Raw genomic sequence first — 18,517 nt, forward strand, 5'->3', positions numbered from 1 at the left:
CTGTCTGTGGAATTCTCTAGGCAAGAGTACTGGAGTGGGTAGCCATTCCCTTCTCCAGGGGATCTTCTGGACCCAGGGATTGAACCAGGTCTCCTGCATTGCAGGCAGATTCTTTAGTGAAGCCTGTGTCAGGGAGTAGAGGAGCCAACATAATCTTGGGGAAGATGGATAATTAAAATGGGGTGGGTGCAAACTCAGAAATATATGGTTAGCTCTATCTATGGTGTTGAAGGGGGAAAACCAGAGGGAGAAAGTGTTACTGAACCAAGTTAGAGTCTGCTTGACTGTGTTTACAGTAAAGCCAATTTATTGACACTGGGTTATGAAGAAAAGCACAGCATTTATTACAGGGCACCAAGCAAGGAGTCCAGATAGGTAGTGCTTAAAAGGCCTGAAAACTTTCAAGAGAAGATTTCTAAAGACAGGTTGTCAGGGGGAGACTGTGGAGGTGTATGATCAACTCATGGACATACTTCCAGTTTGGTGGTGGTGAAGAAATCAGGGGTCAACATCATCAGTCTTCTGGTTCCTGCTGATCTGGGGTCTATACATCTGTGGGCAGCATCGAGTTAACTTCTCCATCTAGTGGCAGTTTCAGTATCTGCAAAATAGCTCAAAGCACATGGCTCAGAATATTACCCATAGCTCTTGGGGAGAAACTTAAGGTCCTCAACTTTGTTTAATGGCTAAACCATTAATGTTTTGTCTTGTTTGACTGTTTTCCTTTGTTGCTTCATTTTCTCACGCCTTTGATTAAATTTACTCTTTGGAACTTAGAGAAGGCCCAGGAAGCTAATGTTTTTATACAGACTAGAGGCAGGCAGAGGACATAGGGTCGGGGGGCTGTGCTGGGAAGACCCCATAGGATCCTGCTTGGTTATGAAAGCACAGAACCATTTCTGTGACCTAAAATATGCACCACACAAAATAATACTGTAAGGAGACAAACTTGTGGAACCCTGATACGCAGCACCTCAAGTGGGTGCCAGTGATAGGGAGGAAGTAGGAAATGGGCAGGTACTAGCTTCTGAAAGGAAAGATAGAATAAACAAGAGAAGATTCTTGCACAGACTGATGCTAATTTTTTATGAGTATGATTAGCTCAACTCACTTTTACCCAAGGTTAAAAAAGATACATTTTATAAGGGTAGGCTGCCTTGTTACTCTTCTGGGGTAGTCCACCAATCATGAAATATCTGAATGGGGTTCTTAAGAAACAGCTCTCCCAATAATTTGATTGCCTTTGTGTTTTACAGAAGGCTTGATTTTGCCCAAGAACCTGAAATTAATTCCTCCACTCTGTGTTATGGCAAAACACATGTTACCATGGTTTCTTAAAACAAAATTTCAATTAGCAGATGGAGCTACTGAAAGGGAAGTGTCTTACTGGTGTAGAAATTTGGAGCAGAATTAAGGCTAAAATAAACACATTTCAAAAAGTCCTACCATTTAGAAATATCATGAATTGCTGCCAACAGTATGGTGGTATATTAATTATTGTGTTAAACATTCTTAACTGATATATATAGATCATGAATATTAGCAAATTTAGTATGAACATTTAGTTTACAATATTCTTTATATTTTATCAATAATATTTTTAAACTTGGAGAATGTTGGTTAGAAGTAGACGAAATATAGGAATTTACTTAGATTTCACTGTGGAGGATTATAACCACTGGAACATTTTGAAAATGTTGAAGTGAATCAATTGAGATCATCTAAATCCATCAGAATTAAAATCATGTTATCTTTGTAGGGTGTTTTAAACATTGGTAAATTACAAGGTGTGATATAAAGTCAGTTGTTTATTATTACTCAGTTTGTTCTCCTGGTGGTAGTACAAGTTTAGACAGCACCTAAATGGCAACCCACTCCAGTATTCTTGCCTGGAAAATCCCATGGACAGAGGAGGCTACTGTCCATGGGGTCGCAAAGAGTTGGAGACGACTGAGCAACTTCACTTTCAGCTGCTCAGAATGAAGACTACATTTCCCAGCATCCCTTGCAGCTATTTGTGGTCACATGGTTATGTCTCTCTGGTGTTAAGACTGTTTCACTTTAAGATCCAGCAACTTGTACACTTTGCCATCTTTATTCATTTCTCCTTGCTTTCTAGAATGTGTGCTGCTATAGCTTCTAGGCTAGGTTTATTTATGCATGAGAGAAATCAATTTCTACTTAAGGTAAGCAAAAACTATCTGGAGTTAGCCTCTTGTGGAGGAGCCTTTGTGTGTTGGTCACTCAGTTGTGTCCCACTCTTTGCAACCCCGTGGACTGTAACCCACCAGGCTCCTCTGCCCATGGCATTCTTCATGCAAGAATACTGGAGTGGGTTGCCATTCCCCTCTCCAGAGGATCTTCCCAACCCAGGGATCGAACTCCAGTCTCCTGTATTGCAGGCAGATTCTTTACTGTCTGAGCCTAGTTCTAGGTATTGCAAGTTCTTTCATTAGCCTCATAGGTTTGATATTTCAAAGGAGCAGCCAGTGTACTCGACAAGTTCTCACAAATAAGTAAATACATTTCCTATTGCAGTTCCAAGTGTCAGTGGTGACACTCAAGACACCTTGTTGTCACTCTTTTCTGTTCTCCCATCTTCTTGTGATACCCATGTGACTCACTATGGTGTCATGGAATATGGAATGAAGAATTCATATGAAGCAATGAGATTGTCTTTCACTTTGTGATGTTTGGGGTCCAAGAAGGTCTTGTGTGGCTTGCCCTGCTGACCTTTGGGATCCGTGGGCCCTACTCTCCACCCCCATCACCCCTCCCCCTGTTCTCCAGCCACACTGGCTTTTTTCAGTCCTGTCTTTGCTCCAGGCCCCTCTTGCTGCAGAGCCTTTGCATCTGCTCCTGCCTCTCCCAGGAAGCCTCTTCCCTGCTGTCTTAATCTCTCAGGTCTCAACTCCTGCATCACTTCCTCAGGAAGCCTTCACTGTTCCTCCAGATGAAATAATTTGCTTTCAGAGAGGGTCTGTGTCAGTCTTTGCCCAACACTTTATTCCTGGTACTTAGCAGAGCCAGGCACTAAGTGAATGCTCAGTGAGATGTTTGTTTACGAAATGTGGAACAACACTGATTACTAAAATTATCATTGTCCTCCTTCACATTTGGAGCATCAAGGAGCTAGATAAGGAGAGGAGTGACTTAATTATGTAGTACCAGATCTAAACTGTTCCAAGTAGTTACACTTTGTGTGTCCAATTGATATATTTATATCTACAGGTTACCTTTATTCTTATAACAGTGGCCTTTATTTTATAGCAGAATTCTACTACACATAAATATTGAGAGGAGTCATTGGAAATGCAGATTACTGTTGAATGCAACTTAAAACATACTCTTTCCATCTCATGTTGGTAGTACAGATGTTTCTTACTAAGCTCAGTGGTACTATTAGAAATGGAACATATCTGCTAGACTAGTGAGGAACATTCCCCACCAATGCCTCTGAAGACCAGGCCCCTTAGCTTTTCCTTCGATTTCTGGTATCAGCATAATGCTGGCCACATGTTAGATATGTACCGTGTATTTTTTAATAATATGACTGAAAGAATCAGGTTATAAATTCATCCATCTATCTATCTGTCTGTCTGTCTATCTACTGGGGCTTCCCAGGTGGCTTGGTGGTAAAGAATCCTCCTGCAATGTGGGAAACATGCATTCAGTCCATGGGTTGGGGAGACCACCTGGAGAAGGAAATGGCCACCCACTCCAGTATTCTTGCCTGGAAAATCCCATGGAGAGAGAAGCCTGGTGGGCTACAGTCCATGGGGTCGCAAAGAATTGGACACAACTTAGTGACTAAACAACAATATCATCATTACTGTCTTCAAAATAGATCCCAAAGCAAAAGACTAGCAGGACCAAAGAATCAGAAATACCTCATCCCACCTCCTAAAACTGAACCTCTTTCCTGACTCCACCTCCCTTCCCAGTACCACCTCAGCTCTTATCTCTGCTTTATACTGTAAGTGAAGTGAAAGTCGCTCAGTCATGTCCGACTCTTTGCAATCCCATGGACTGAATACTGGACTGGATAGCTTTTCCCTTCACCAGGGGATCTTCCCAACCCAGGGATTGAACCCAGGTCTCCCACATCACAGGCAGATTCTTTACCAGCTGAGACACAAGGAAAGCCCAAGAATACTGGAGTGGGTAGCCTATCCCTTCTCCAGTGTATATTTCTGACCCAGGGATTGAACTTCGGTCTCCTACATTGCAGGCAGATTCTTTACCAACTGAGCTATCAGGGAAGCCCAAAGTTTACAGCAAGTACCCTTGTAAGAGTCAACTCTGTATTCTCTTCTGTTCTCTTCTGGGTCCAATGCAATCTGCCATAACTGCTCTTACTTAGGTGACTAAGGAAGGTGACTAGGAAATGCTCATACTTTTTGGGGGTCCATGCCACGGAGCATGTGGGATCTCAGTTCTCTGACCAGGGATCAAACCTGCATCCCCTGCAGTGGAAGAATGGAATCTTAACCACTGGACCACTAGGGAAGTCCCAAGAAATTCCCACACTTCTAAATCCACCATGCAATCGCTGTTTCCATCTAACTGAGGACACTGGACAGAGTTGGTTGCTCTCTCCCTCTTGTTGTCCTTCTTCTTGGACCACTTTTCCCCTCTCCTCAAACACTAGCTCCCCAAAGTCAGGATTCAGGTTGTGTTCTCTTTTCTACCCACACCTCAGCCATGATTTTATAGCTTTAAATACCACAGGTATGCTAGCCTTGCCTAAATTTACATGTCTAGCCCTTACTTTTTCCTTCAGCTCTAGATTCCTCTATTTGACGGCCCTTTCAACATTGCTCCTTGGATGTCTAATATCTTGAGTTTAGCATGTCTAAAAGCAATCCCCCTCCTCCCTGCCAGGACTGCTCAATCCACAGTCTTCCCCAGGTCACAAATCGAAACTGCATGCTTCCAGTTCTCAGGTCAAAGATCTTCAACTTGTCCTTGACTCCTTTCCCACTACCCACATCCAATCCATGAGCAAATCTCAACAGATCTGCCTTCAAAACATAACCAGAGTACCACCTCTCCTGGTGCTCTGCTTCTGTCTATGTCCCTGGCACAGTGCCCTCCCACCTGGACCACTGCATCACAGTTTAACTTGCTCCCTGCACCTGCTTGTGTCCTCCACACAGCAGCCAGCACCATCATAAAAGAATGCAAAAATGGAAGTCTGTTCTGAATGCACATCTTCTCATCTGACTCAGAGTGAATCCAGTACCTCCTGTGGCCTCTGAGGCCCTGCATGGCCTGGCCTCTACTGACCCTCTGCTTCCAGTCTTACCACACTCCCTCTCCTCCCTCTGTCTAAGCGTCTGGTGTCTGAGCCCTTTCTTGAGCATGCAGAATGCTCTGCTCAGGGATTTTGCACCTGCCATTCCCTCTGCCCCATGCTCTTTGCCCAGATTTCTACTGGCCATTTCCCTTGGCTCCTCCATGCCCCTTGCTCAGCAGGCCTTCCCTGGACACCCCACCTGAACTCACACCTCCTCCCCACTGCAGCACACGCTGAATCCACTCTTTGATTTATGCTTCTCATCAGCACCTGTCACCACCTGTCATACTAGATATTTGACCCATGGATCTTGTTCAATTTCTCTCTTTTCCACTACAGACTAAGCCCTGCCATGTCAGGGCTGTCCTTCTGTTGTGTTTCCTGTTGTATCCTGGTTGTTGTTCAGTCTCTCAGTCATGTCCAATTCTTTGTGACCCCATGGACTGCAGCACACCAGGCTCTCCTGTCTTCCACTGTCTCCCAGAGTTTTCTCAAATTCATGACCACTGAGTTGGTGATGCTCTCTAACCATCTCATCCTCTCTTTCCCCCTTCTCCTATTGCCTTCAATCTTTCCCAGCATCAAGGTCTTTTCCAATGAATCAGCTCTTTGCAGCAAGTAGCCAAAGTATTGGAGCTTCAGCTTCAACATCAGTCCTTCCAATGAATATTCAGGGTTGATTTCCTTTAGGATTGACTGGTACCTGGCACTAATTGGGTGTTTGTGAAGGCTGAGTGGTTAAGCAGGCTGTGCTGGTCTATATAGCCTGTGGAAAGAGTCACAGCCACTGAGAAGCTGCAGAAGCCTGTCCTGGTCTACACTAGTCTATACTGGACTTTACTAATCTGCATTGTCTCTATAATCTGCATGGGTCTATATTGGTCTTTACTGGTCTACAGTGGTCTATACTGGCCTGCACTCTCTATACAGGATTTTGAAAGTGAAAGTGTTAGTCACTCAGTCATGTCTGACCCTGTGACCCCATGGACTGTATCCCACCAGGCTCCTCTGTCCATGGAATTCTTCAGGCAAGAATAAAGTAAAAATGAAATATATTATTCCTGCCTTTGTGGCCTGGCAGATCACTTTGGGCCCGATTTCCTCTTGATGAAGTCATGTTGGACCAAAGCAGAGAGGCAGAGGGTCTCTGTGTTGGGTGGCGGATGAGGAAGCATGGGACTGCCTTCTCAAGAGCTGGGCCTTGGCAGCTGGTGCCTCACCTCTGAGGACACATTTTTTTTTTTTCTCTTTCTTTTTAAAATTATGAAAGTATAATAACACATTTACAGGAGACTTGGAAACACAGAACAAAGTTACATATAGCTCCACTATGTATTACAATTATTTTGTAAGTACATAAATTAAGATTTTTAGTTGGAGTTTCAATATCAAACCCTCAAAAATTAATATAATGAATATACACAGAAGTAGAAGGATATGGTAGAGCTAAAAAGCACCATGAACCAATTCAACATCATTAAGATTTATACAATTTTCACACAACAGCAGTATACAAATTCTATTCACAATCCCATAAACTAGGAAACACTAGAACATATCCAGGGGAAAAAAACAAGATACAAAAAATTCATGGTCTAAAGGTATTGAAATCATAGAGTCTGTTCCCTTATCACTGTGGAATTATGTTAGCCATCAATATCAAAAGGTATTAGAAAATAACTCACATATTTTCATGGGCCATGTGACGTTTACCGAGGACACACATTTTTGCCTGATTTATATTGTCACACCTAGATGGCCTTTGAGCTGCAAAATTCTGCTGACAAATGAAGGTTCTGTACAATAGTTGTACAGAGTGGCCTCTATGGGCCACTCAGATGCCTTCCATCCTCTCTCAGCAAGATTGTGCTGCTGTCGTTCCTTGACCAGTCTTTTGGGCTTCGCTTTATCTTGTTGAAATGAGTAAAAAACTAGAAGATGAGCTTGCTCACAATCTTGAGATGTCACTTTCCATCTCATGTTGTAAACTTAGTTAGCGTGACACAGCACACTGTGGGGTGAGGACATGAGACCGCACTGCCATCTAATGTCCGTGGAGGGCACCGGTGGGACGTCTACTCAACTTACTAATACATCTGACCAAGGGGCCTCGTAAGTTTACTCCCAGAGATTTCTCAGGTGTACTCATGTGCATATAAACTGACATAAATAAAAATTCTTCAGGGACTTTCCTGGTGGTCCAGTGGCTAAAACTCTGCAGTCCCAATGCAGGGGGCCTGGGTTCAATCCCTGGTCAGGGAACTAGGTCTCACATGCCAAAAATGGGAGCTCGAAAGCTGCAGCTAAAAAAGATCCTGGGTGCCACAAGGTGGATCAAGGATGTGACGTGCTGCAGCTGGGATCTGGTGGAGCCAAAAAAACAAATAAATATTCTTTTAAAAAGTTCTGCATGGAAACATGAAAGGGGAATATTGGAAATAAACAAAATGTCCATTAATATGGGACTGGCTTAATAAATGATGATTCATCCATTAAATAATATGTTCTGTCTCTAGTAGGAAGATTAAGGAGGACTTTTTTCCCCTCATTATTGATAATATGGAGTTATTTCACCAAGGAGAGTGAAAATCGTGGTGGCTGGGGCAGAACAGCAGGTGCAGTACGTCACCCTTTGTACTTGCACAGAGTATCTCTAAAGGGATGCCTGGGGTGACTGGCCATGACAGTGACCTCAGTGAGGGGACCGGGAGGGAGGGAGACTTTTTATGGTATATTTAAGATAGGTCTCCTCATAGTCTTTTTGGCTGCCAAGACAAAGGACCTCAGGTTGGGTGGGTTAGACTGCAGACATTGCTTTCCCACGGTTCTGGAGGCTGAAGTCCTAGATTAAGGCGCAGCTTTGGCATTGGTGAGACGGCTGCTTTCATGCCGTGTCCTCACATGGCCTTTCCTCAGTGCAAACACATGGAGAGAGCCCTGGTGTCTGTTAGTCTTCGGCTAAGGACCAGTTCTGATCGAATTAGGGCCTCACCCTTATGACCTCATTTAACTCTAACCTGCTTTTAAAACCTTATATCCTAATACAGTGACATTGGGAGTTAATGCTTCAAACTATGAATTTGAGGGGACAAAATTTAGTTCATAACTGTCTCAGGATTGGAGTATAATGAAAACTTTATAGGAAATCCTTCAGGACTCTGCTGCAAACCTGTCTCCTCTCTCTGACTTTCTCTGTATTGAAGTGGGTTATCTGTACAAGGAGATATATGTGTCAAATGGAGCAGTTCACAGCATCTTTGCAAAAGGAACCTCCAGGCCACCCATACCAGACAAAGAATTAAAATTTGGTCATCCCCTGGGACACCCCTAGTCCCTTTTTCAGTTGTTAGTCCTTTCTGCAAATCAGCATTCTCCCACCTTCTAACAGTATTGATTGCTTTTGCCTGTCATGAGTCTGGTGTGTGCCTTTTGAGGGCCTCAAATCTGGCTTCAGTCAGATGCCCACTGGACTAAAGTAGAGTGACCAGCTGTCCCTGTTACCTGGGACTGAAGGGGTAACAGGGACCCAGGACTTTCAGTCTTAAAACTGGGACAGTCTTGCACAAACAGGACCTGTTACTCACTGCAGACTTAAGCCACTTGATCGAGTGTTCAAGTGTGAAGAAACGAAATGCCTGAAGTTAGGGGTGAACTATCAGAAGTACATGGTGAGCAAGTGTGGTTTTCTGTGATGGACTTCTTGTTCCACCATCTATCTCAGCCTGCTGAGAATGTGTGGCTTTTCGGCTTTGATATTTGCCTGGTGTGGATTCAGGAATTTCTGGGAAAGGGTGTGTGTCAGTTAATGTGCGTGTCTTAGAGGCCGGACCTGACCTCCCTGCTGGTCTCTGAATTTGAACTTGGCCTGAGCCACAGGGAGCTTCTACCTCAGAGCCCAACAGCTCTGCCCCACCATGCCCAGCCCTCCCAGGGTATTCAAGGCTGGGATTTGAGAATTAGAACACCTCTCCTTGCCTCTGAAGTGTTCCATCCTGGGGAAAAAAGGTTTCTCCTGATGAGGTGTGCTGTGGGGCGTCAGACTCTCACTAGGAACATTACTGGACTGTTTTGTAGACACCTTTCTTCCTTCTTCTGAAAACAGGAAGCAAATTTAGAATCAGTCTAATCAAGGAGAAAAACAAGGCACATACTTAAACAGCCTAAGTCATGTAAAGTAGCTTCCAAAGGTGGAAGATTTGAAACAATATTTAAGAGAGATATCAAGTCACAGAAAGTGAAAACTGAAGCAAGAATTTTTTTTCCTAATGAAATCTGTCACAACTAAATTGTTCTTTGAGCTTTTTTGCTGTGTCATAAAGAAGTAATTCCATGTGTTTTAAACTATATTCCGAGAGAGTGTTTGGAGAATGTTAAAATAACACATTACGCTGTGTGTGAATATTTGGGAAGATACACTGGGGTGTGAGTGCCTTCTGGAGATAACTCAGCCCTTGCTCAGAGATTCCAGCAAGTTGATAGTGAGGCTCTGGTTACTTAACACCTGCAGACGGGGAGAAAACATTGGTTTAAAAAATGGGCAACAATTTGAAATTCAAGATGGGTATTGGGGGCTGATGAAGGCACTGCTTTGCAATCATATTGCCTCTCCAAAGGTCCAGTCTACTACAGGAACAGGGCAATGACTCCTGATTTTCCTAGGAAACCCAAGGAGGCCAGGCTGATCCCAGAGGGAGGCAATGAGGTGTCCATTCAACTCAGCCCTGGGAAGGTGAGAAACTAAAGCTGGAAAAAAGAAATGTGCTGTTTCTGGAAAATTTCACCTAGCTACTGTTAAAAGGAAAACCTTAGGCCCAAAATGGAGTCATTTATGCTAGGCGATGCCGTCAAACCCGGGGCTTAATACCCAACCCAACTGCAATTACAGTCTCTCAGGAATGGAGTTTTCTGGTCAATAGCAATGAGGTAATCCATTACATGGACACTCTTCATGCCCCAAAGGAAGATGAGGTAATCTACAATATAGACACCTTCCAGAGCCCATAGGTAGGCTACCTAAGCCTGAAATCATCTTTTTGTTAAACTTCCTGGTTATGCCTTGAAAAATCTTTCCCTTTCTATAGCCCTTGGCTGCCTTATCCATGAATCGTTCAATAAAGCCAATTAGAGCTTTCCAATGTACTGAGATGGATTTTGTTTCTTTTAACTCCACACAGTTACGTGTGAATAGGGTGCATGGTTGTCTTCTCATTAGCCCCCCACACCTAACCTGGGGGTGGGAGAGTGAAGCCCCCTTCCCCTTCCTTCCCCTCCCTTGCCCTCCACTCCCTTCCCTACCCTTCCCTTCCCCTCCCTTCCCCTCCCTTCCCCTCCCTTCCCCTCCCTTCCTTCTCTCTCCCCAGCTCCTCCTCTCTCCTACCCCACTCCTTCACTTACTGTGTTAGTGCAAGTTGAGGCCAAAACCAAGAAGTCAGAGTTTGGAGTGGAGAAAGGTTTACTGCAAGGCCAAGCAGGGAGACGGGCGGCTCACGCCTCCTAAAACCCCTGAGTTCCCAGAAGTGTTTCAGCAAAACATTTTTAAAGGGCAGAAGAAGGAAGGGGGTGGCAGGGTATGTGATGAGCTCAGGCACGATTCTCTGATTGGCTGATGGTGAGGTGTCACAGGCGTTGATGTTATCAATCCTTAGTTGCCAGGAGGTCTGGTTGCTACTTGCTTATGATCATCAAGTGGTTAACATTTGGTGGGGGGTTTTCACACCTGTCAGTGTGTTTCAGATATTGTTATCTGGGTGCTTCAGAGAAGAGCTGAAGCAGAGGGAGGATACAGGGAAAGGGCCTGCCCTGGGGAGGCCCCATAGGGTCCCACTTGGTGACGACTGAACAACTATCGGGTGTTGGGCCAAAGATACACCAATGTGGTTAATTCTACGTGTCAGCTTTGTTGGGCTAACGAAGCTGACCCCAGTGTTTGTTAAAACCCTAGTCCACATATCACTGTGAAGGTATTTGGTAGATGAGATCAACATTTAAATCAGTAGGCTCTGAGCAAAGCAGATTACCTATTATAGTGGGAGTGGGCCTCATCCAATCAGCTGAAGACTTTAAGAGAAAAGACTGACCTCTAAGGAAGAAGGAATTCTGCAGCATCAACTATTCCTGAGTCCCTGGCCTGCCCTTCAGAATTGCCAGCCCCCACAATCATGTGTGTGCGTTCAGTCACTCAGTCGTGTCCAACTCTTTGAGACCCTATGGACTCTAGCCCTCCAGGCTCCTCTGTCCATGGGATTGTCCAGGTAAGAATACTGGAGTGGGTTGCTACTTCTTCCTCCAGGGGATCTTCCCAACCCAGGGATCGAACTCACTTCTCCTATGTCTCCTACATTGCAGGCAGAATCTTTACCCACTGAGCCATCAGGGAAGCCTCTGTTTCTCTGAAACAGCTTAATGCAAGAATAAATTTAGTTCTATTAAAAAGCATCTATTGACAACCTACTTTTCATCGGAAATGATGCCTGGTCTCTGTGCCTCTCCTCAGCCAGGGAGGACAGGTATGTGTGGCCCCTGTAGACCATGCGATGGGGCACAGAAGGCGTGTGTGCAGCAGGGACCAGTTTTGTGGAAGGCAATTTTTCCATGGGCCTGGTGGCATGAGGAGATGGTTTGGGGATGATTCAAGGGTATTATATTTATTGTGCATATTTCCCTGGTGGCTCAGATGGTAAAGAACCTGCCTGCAATGCAGGAGACCTGGGTTTGATCACTGGGTCAGGAGATTCCCTGGAGAAGGGAATCGCTACTCACCCCATCATTCTTGCTTGGAGAATTCCATGGACAGAGGAGACTGGCGGGCTAAAGTCCATAGTTCACAAAGAGATGGAAACGACTGAGCAACTAACACTTTCATTTCACTTTCTTATTTCTATTATTATTACATCAGCTCCACTCCAGATCATCAGGCATTAGATTGTGGAGGACTCCTGCTGCAATGGATTCAGGAATGGAGCCTCCCTAAGGCTCAGGTCCCTGAGGTGAGAACTAGAGTAATGGGAATGGGGCCACAGGTCAGGGGCGGGTCACAGGCCCTGCAAGATGAGGCATGCTTTCTAGAGTCCAGACTGGGGTTCTAGTTTAGTTTTTTAAATCTACTATCCTTTGAGAATCTACTATCCTTTGGAATTCCCTGGTGGCTCAGATGGTAAAGCATCTGTCTGCAGTGTGGGAGACCCGGGTTCGATCCCTGGGTTGAGATCCCCTGGAGAAGGAAATGGCAGCCCACTCCAGTACTCTTGCCTAGAGAATCCCATGGGCAGAGGAGCCTGGTAGGCTACAGTCCATGGGGTCTCAAAGACTCAGACATGACTGAGCGACTTCACTTACCCACTCACTCACCCTTTGAGCACAGCACTCTCTTTCCTAAGTTCTTATGAAAATTGTGGCCCTTCTGGCATTTACTATTATACAAAGTGGGCACAGACTCTACTCAAGTAGATTTAAGCCAAAAGAGGTCCTGCTGTTGCTGATGTTTAGTCGCTCCATCGTGTCTGACTCTTTATAACCCCATGAACTGTAACCCACCAGACTCCTCTGTCCATGGGATTTCCCAAGCAAGAATACTGGAGTGGGTTGCCATTTCTTTCTCCAGGGAGTCTTCCCACCCCCAGGGATCAAACTCGCATCTTTTATATTGGCAGGGGGATTCTTTACCACTGAGCCACCTGGGAAGCCCTGAAAAGAGGTCCCTTCTTAAGCAAAAAGTTTTGATCAGCTTAAAGAAATTCTTGGAGGAACGAAGGGGAACCAGAAGATGTTTAGGAGTTTTATAATGGGATTCCCATGCAAATGTCATCACTTACCCTCTGATTTTAGAACCTCCCCCAGAGCTGTCCGAGGAGATACACTATCCATGTGCTACTTCTCACCACTCACGTCTGCCATCTGCTTTGCTGGAACTCAGGGTCCTAGTGGAAAGGATGTCTGGGACACTCAGTGTTAGCTTTCCAGTCACTGTAAGTTACCAGTCATAGGGTCGCAAAAAGTTGGATGGGACTGAGAACGCAGGTAGGTGCTATACATAAGTGCTACATATACCTGCTCAACACAAGTCCTTTCTTAGCAAAAGAGGCACCTTACATCGCACTTGCAAAGTAGAGTAATACCGTTTCACATGTGCATACCCAGTGTGCTCAACCAGGATCTCCTACAGACTGTTTCCAGGAGGAATTCTAGAAAAACTACAAGGAGAATCTTAATAGAAACGAAGCTTCCTGCCAAGTACAGCAGGAATATGTGCCATTAAAGCATGGAACACTTTTGTTCCTAATTCCAAACCACTTTCATTATCTCCACTGATTATAAGTTCTCATTTTCTTTAAAATATGAAATTGTAATACTACATAGACCTAGTGATTTAGTTATCACCAGAGAATTATTTCTATAAATTCGTACAGTTTCGCCTGGTTTTGTGTCTAGATGCTCCAGGATTTATTTATTCTGGGAGAAGTCCCTTGAAGCTAAGAGAATTTGGATTGTATTGAAGTACAATTGTAATGTCACAAAGTTTGTGTCTTCACTGTGGTGGACACGCCCACACACTTTCCTGGTGGAGATGAAACCTGGTCCATTCCAGGTAAACGTGGGCAGGGGCTGTCAATCACGTGCCCCATTTTCCTCACATCAGGTGCCACCTTTGGCCTGGGCTGGCTTAGTTGAGTTCTCTTTAGGATTTGACATGCCTATGTGGGGAGACAGAGTTTAGCTTTTCTCTTTGGATGTCATTACTTGTAAACAATATCAGCCTGGACTTCCCACTGGCCATTTTGCTCTCAAGTAGAGAGGGCTTGCCTGAGATGGATGTAACAGAGAAAAAGGTGGATGCGAAGATGGAGGGGATAGGTCCGGGCCAGCCATGCCTGGACCCAGACGCGTGCCTTTGGTTCTCAGCTATGTGAATAGCCAATGAGTCATTTCCAGTTTTCCTTTGCTTAAGTTACTTGTCTTTTTTCTAAGCATAATAATTTTTTAAATTAAAAAATTAAATTCTTAGTTCTCCAACCAGAGATTGAACCTGGGCCCTTGGCAGTGAAAGTGCAGAATCCTAACCACTGGACTGCCAGGGAATTCTCCATATACATGAAAAAAATTTTTTTTCTTAATTTGTGGTAAGATACACATAACCTAAAATTTACAATCTTAATAATTTTTAAGTGTACAGTTCAGTGATATTAAGTACATTCACATTATTGTGCAACCATCATCACCATCCATCTCCAGAACCTTCTCATTTTTCCAAACTGAAACTCTGTCCTCATTAAACATTAATTCCCATCTCCGCTCCCCTTAGCCCCTGGCACCCACCAGTATACTTTCCGTCTTTACAAATTAGACTCTTCTAGAAACCTCACATAAGGGGGATCACACAGTGTTTGCCCTTTTGTGATTGGCTTATTTCATTAAGCATAATGTCCTTAAGGTTTACCTATGTGTCAGATTTCATTTCATTTTAAGGCTGAATTGTATAGATAGAGGCTTCCCAGGTAGCTCAGTGACAAAGAATCTGCCTGCCAAAGCAGGAGATGCAGGAGACATGGATTCGATCCCTGAATTGGGAAGTTTCCCTGGAGTAGGAAATGGCAAGCCACTCTAGTATTCTTGTGTGGAAAATCCCATGGACAGAGGAACCTGGCAGGCTGCAGCCCATGGAGTCTTAAAGAGTTGGACACCACTTAGAGACTGAACGTGCACCCAAGCATGGATAAATTACACTTTCTTTATTCATGCATCCATTGATGAATACTTGGGTTGCTTCCACGTTTTGGTTATTGTGAACAATGTGCTAAGACAATAAGTGTATTTAAACTTTTTAGTTTAAAGAAATTGTAGATTTACCTACAGTTGTGAAAAATAATAGAGAGATCCCGTGTACCCTTTACCCAATTTCCCCAAAGGTGACATCTTTCAAAACTAGAGTACAATATCACAGACAGAATATTGACTCTGATCTAATCCACAAATCTTTATTCAGATTTCCTGTTTTACACATGCTCATTTGTGTGTGAGAACGTGTCATTCTATGCAGGTTTATCACATATGCTGGTTTGCATATCTGTACCACAGTCAACATAAAATAGCACGTAAAACATTGATCACCTTAAACTGGTTTTGCCTCCTTAAAACAGGTGGTTTTACTCATCAAACCTGAAGTAATTTTACAGAGACAGCACTGTGTATGTGCAAGACAGGAATCCATGTCTCCCAAATGACCCTGGCACCGAGAATTAGGAACATAAAGAATAGAAACATTGCCACTGGAGCCCTTTATGAAGCGAGAATTCCTTCAATAAGAAAAAGCTGGCTTCCAGTAGCGAGAGTGGCTGATATGGATTGATTTGAGACTAGCCAATCAGATTCCAAGTTTGAAATTTCCCTATCCCCTTAAATTTCACCCTGAACCCCGTATGGAGGAGACAGGTTTGAGAGCCAAGCCTCCTGTCTCCTTGCTGTTTGACCTCATGATAAAGCTCTTTTCTCAAAAGCTAGTGCCATAGTATCATCTTCTATGTGCCTCAGGTAGCCAGCCCTTGTTTGGCAACAAAGGTACCAACCAGTTCCACCAGGATCCCTAGTTGTTATGTCACAGCTGTTCCCTGTCTACCTGCCCCTTCTCACCATTCTTAATAATTGGTGGCTACTAACCTGTTCTTCCCTTCTGTAGTTTTGCCACTTCAAGAATGCTATGAGAATGGAATCATGTGGCTATATAAGCTTTTAGGACTGGCTTTTTAAATTTAACACCATTCTCTAGCGATTCATCCAAGTTGTCGCTTGCATCAGTATCTCATTTTATAAAAGTTACTGAGTAGATCACACACACCACAGCTTAAGAACACCTAGACGCTTTCCAATTTTGGCTATTACTAATGACACCGATATAAATATTAGATGTGCTGTGCTTAGTCGCTCAGTCGTGTTTGACTCTTTGTGACCCTGTGGACTGTAGCCCACCAGGCTCCTCTGTCCATGGGGTCTCACCAGGCAAGAATACTGGAGTGGGTTGCCATACCTTCCTTCAGGGGTCTTCCTGACCCAGGGTTCCAACCCAGGTCTCCCACATTGCAGGTGGATTCTTTACCATCTAAGCCACCAGATACAGGGTTTAAAATTTTTTATGATTTATTTGTTTATTCATTTTGCCTACGCTGGGTCCTCTTGCTTTGTGGGGGCTTCTCTGGTTGTGGCAAGCTACTCTTCATAGTGGTACACAGGTGTCTCATTGCAGTGGCTTCTCTTGCTGTGGAGCACAGGCTCGAATGTGTGGACTTCAGTAGTCACAGCACACAGGCTTGGTAGCTGTGACTCTCAGGTTCTAGATCGCGGGCTCAGTAGTTGGGGCAGGTGACTTCATTGTTGTGAGACATGTGGAATCTTCCTGGATGAGGGATCAAACTGGTGTCCCCTGTATTGGAAGCCTAGAGTCCTAATCACTGGACCACCAGAAAAGTCCTAGTATGCAGGCTTTAATGTGAACACAAGTTTTCATTTCTCTGTGATTAATGTCCAAGAGTATAAGATTATGGGGCATATGGTAATTGTAAGTTTAATTTTATAAGAAATTGCCAAACCATTTACCAGTGTGGCTATTCCATTTTGTGTTCCCACCAGCAATGTGTGAGTGACTCAGTTTCTCTGCATCTTTGCCAGCAAATAGTGTGGTCATTAATTTTTATTTTGATAAATGTGTAATGATATCTCATTGAAGCTTTATTTTGTATTTTCCTACTTAATAATAAAATTGAACAACATCTTTTCATATATTTATCAGCCATCTGTATATCCTCTTCTGGGAAATGTCTGTTATGTCTTCTGTCCATTTTCTAATTGAAAAATTTTTTTTTAATTGTTGACTTGTGAGTTGAGTTACATATTCTAGATACTAGTCTTTGGTCAGATATGTGGTTGGAAAATATTTTCTCCTAGTCTGTAGCTTATTTTTTCACCCTTTTAACAGGGGCCTTAATAGATCAAAATTTTTTTTAATTTAGATGAAGATTAATGTAATGATGTGTCAATGTATTCTTTTGAGAATTTCACATTTGGTGTCAAGTCTAAAAACTCTTTATCTGGTCCTGGATCCCAAAGTTTTCTCCTCTGTTTTTCATTTTGTTTTCTTTCATTTTGGCCATGCCACATGGCCTAGTGCTATTTTGGTTCCCTGACCAGGGATAGAACCCTCTGCAGTGGAAGCACTGTGTCTTAACCACTAAACTGTCAGGGAATTATCTCTTCTGTGTTTTTTCATAAAAGTTTTACATTTTTATGTTTTAAATTTAAGTTCATGACCCATTTGATCCATTTAACTTAATCATGGCTTGCTACTGTTGTTCATTCTCCAAGTCCTGTCTGACTTTGCAACCCCATGGACGGTAGCCTGCCAGTCTTCTCTGTCCATGGAATACTTCAGGCAAGAATACTGGAGCCATTTCCTTCTCCAGGAGATCTTCCCAACCCAGGGATTGAACCCAGGTCTCCTGCATTGCAGGCATTTTTCTTTTTTTTTAACCATCTAAGCCATTACTTTGCCAACAAAGATCCATCTAGTCAAGGCTATGGTTTTTCCAGTGGTCATATATGGATGTGAGAGTTGGACTGTGAAGAAGGCTGAGCACCGAAGAATTGATGCTTCTGAACTGTGGTGTTGGAGAAGACTCTTGAGAGTCCCTTGGACTGCAAGGAGATCCAACCAGTCCATTCTGAAGGAGATCAGCCCTGGGATTTCTTTGGAAGGAATGATGCTAAAGCTGAAACTCCAGTACTTTGGCTACCTGATGTGAAGAGTTGACTCATTGGAAAAGACTCTGATGCTGGGACGGATTGGGGGCAGGAGAAGAAGGGGACGACAGAGGATGAGATGGCTGGATGGCATCTCTGACTCGATGGACATGAGTCTGAGTGAACTCTGGGAGCTGGTGATGGACAGGGAGGCCTGGCTTGCTGCGATTCATAGGGTCACAAAGAGTCAGACACCACTGAGCAACTGAACTGAACTGAACTGAGCCATCAAGGAAGGCTTATTTAGGGATAATTGGCATTTTTACCCTTTTGAGTCTCTCAGTCTATGAACATGGCACGTGTGCACGTGTGCTCAGTTGCTAAGTCGTGTCCGAACATGGCATGCCCTCACACTTATTTAGGTCTTCTTTGCTTGTCAAGCTAGTTTTGGTTTCTGTTTCAGGCCCTGGAACAGAACTTCTGACTAATTTAAAC

The 18,517-nt window shown here is 43.8% G+C and overlaps 2 long non-coding RNA genes across 3 annotated transcripts; one reads left to right on the forward strand and one right to left on the reverse strand.

Annotated features, from left to right (window-relative positions):
* Positions 1-299: 299 nt before the first annotated feature.
* Positions 300-10,865, reverse strand: LOC129651697 (uncharacterized). Its single transcript, XR_008714278.1, has 4 exons — positions 10,694-10,865; positions 9,687-9,800; positions 9,265-9,391; positions 300-601 (listed from the first exon to the last, which is right to left on the reverse strand). It is a non-coding gene; the product is annotated as an uncharacterized LOC129651697 (long non-coding RNA).
* Positions 10,866-11,392: 527 nt separating this feature from the next.
* On the forward strand, positions 11,393-15,044 carry LOC129651698 (uncharacterized). Of its 2 annotated transcripts, XR_008714280.1 has the most exons (4): positions 11,393-11,550; positions 12,195-12,285; positions 13,124-13,315; positions 14,744-15,044. It is a non-coding gene; the product is annotated as an uncharacterized LOC129651698 (long non-coding RNA). The 2 variants fall into 2 exon arrangements; XR_008714279.1 differs by lacking the exon at positions 14,744-15,044 and having other exon boundaries at positions 13,124-13,549.
* The last annotated feature ends 3,473 nt before the right edge of the window (positions 15,045-18,517 follow it).

This window comes from Bubalus kerabau, chromosome 4 (assembly GCF_029407905.1).
Source record: "Bubalus kerabau isolate K-KA32 ecotype Philippines breed swamp buffalo chromosome 4, PCC_UOA_SB_1v2, whole genome shotgun sequence".
Lineage (NCBI taxonomy): Eukaryota > Metazoa > Chordata > Mammalia > Artiodactyla > Bovidae > Bubalus > Bubalus kerabau.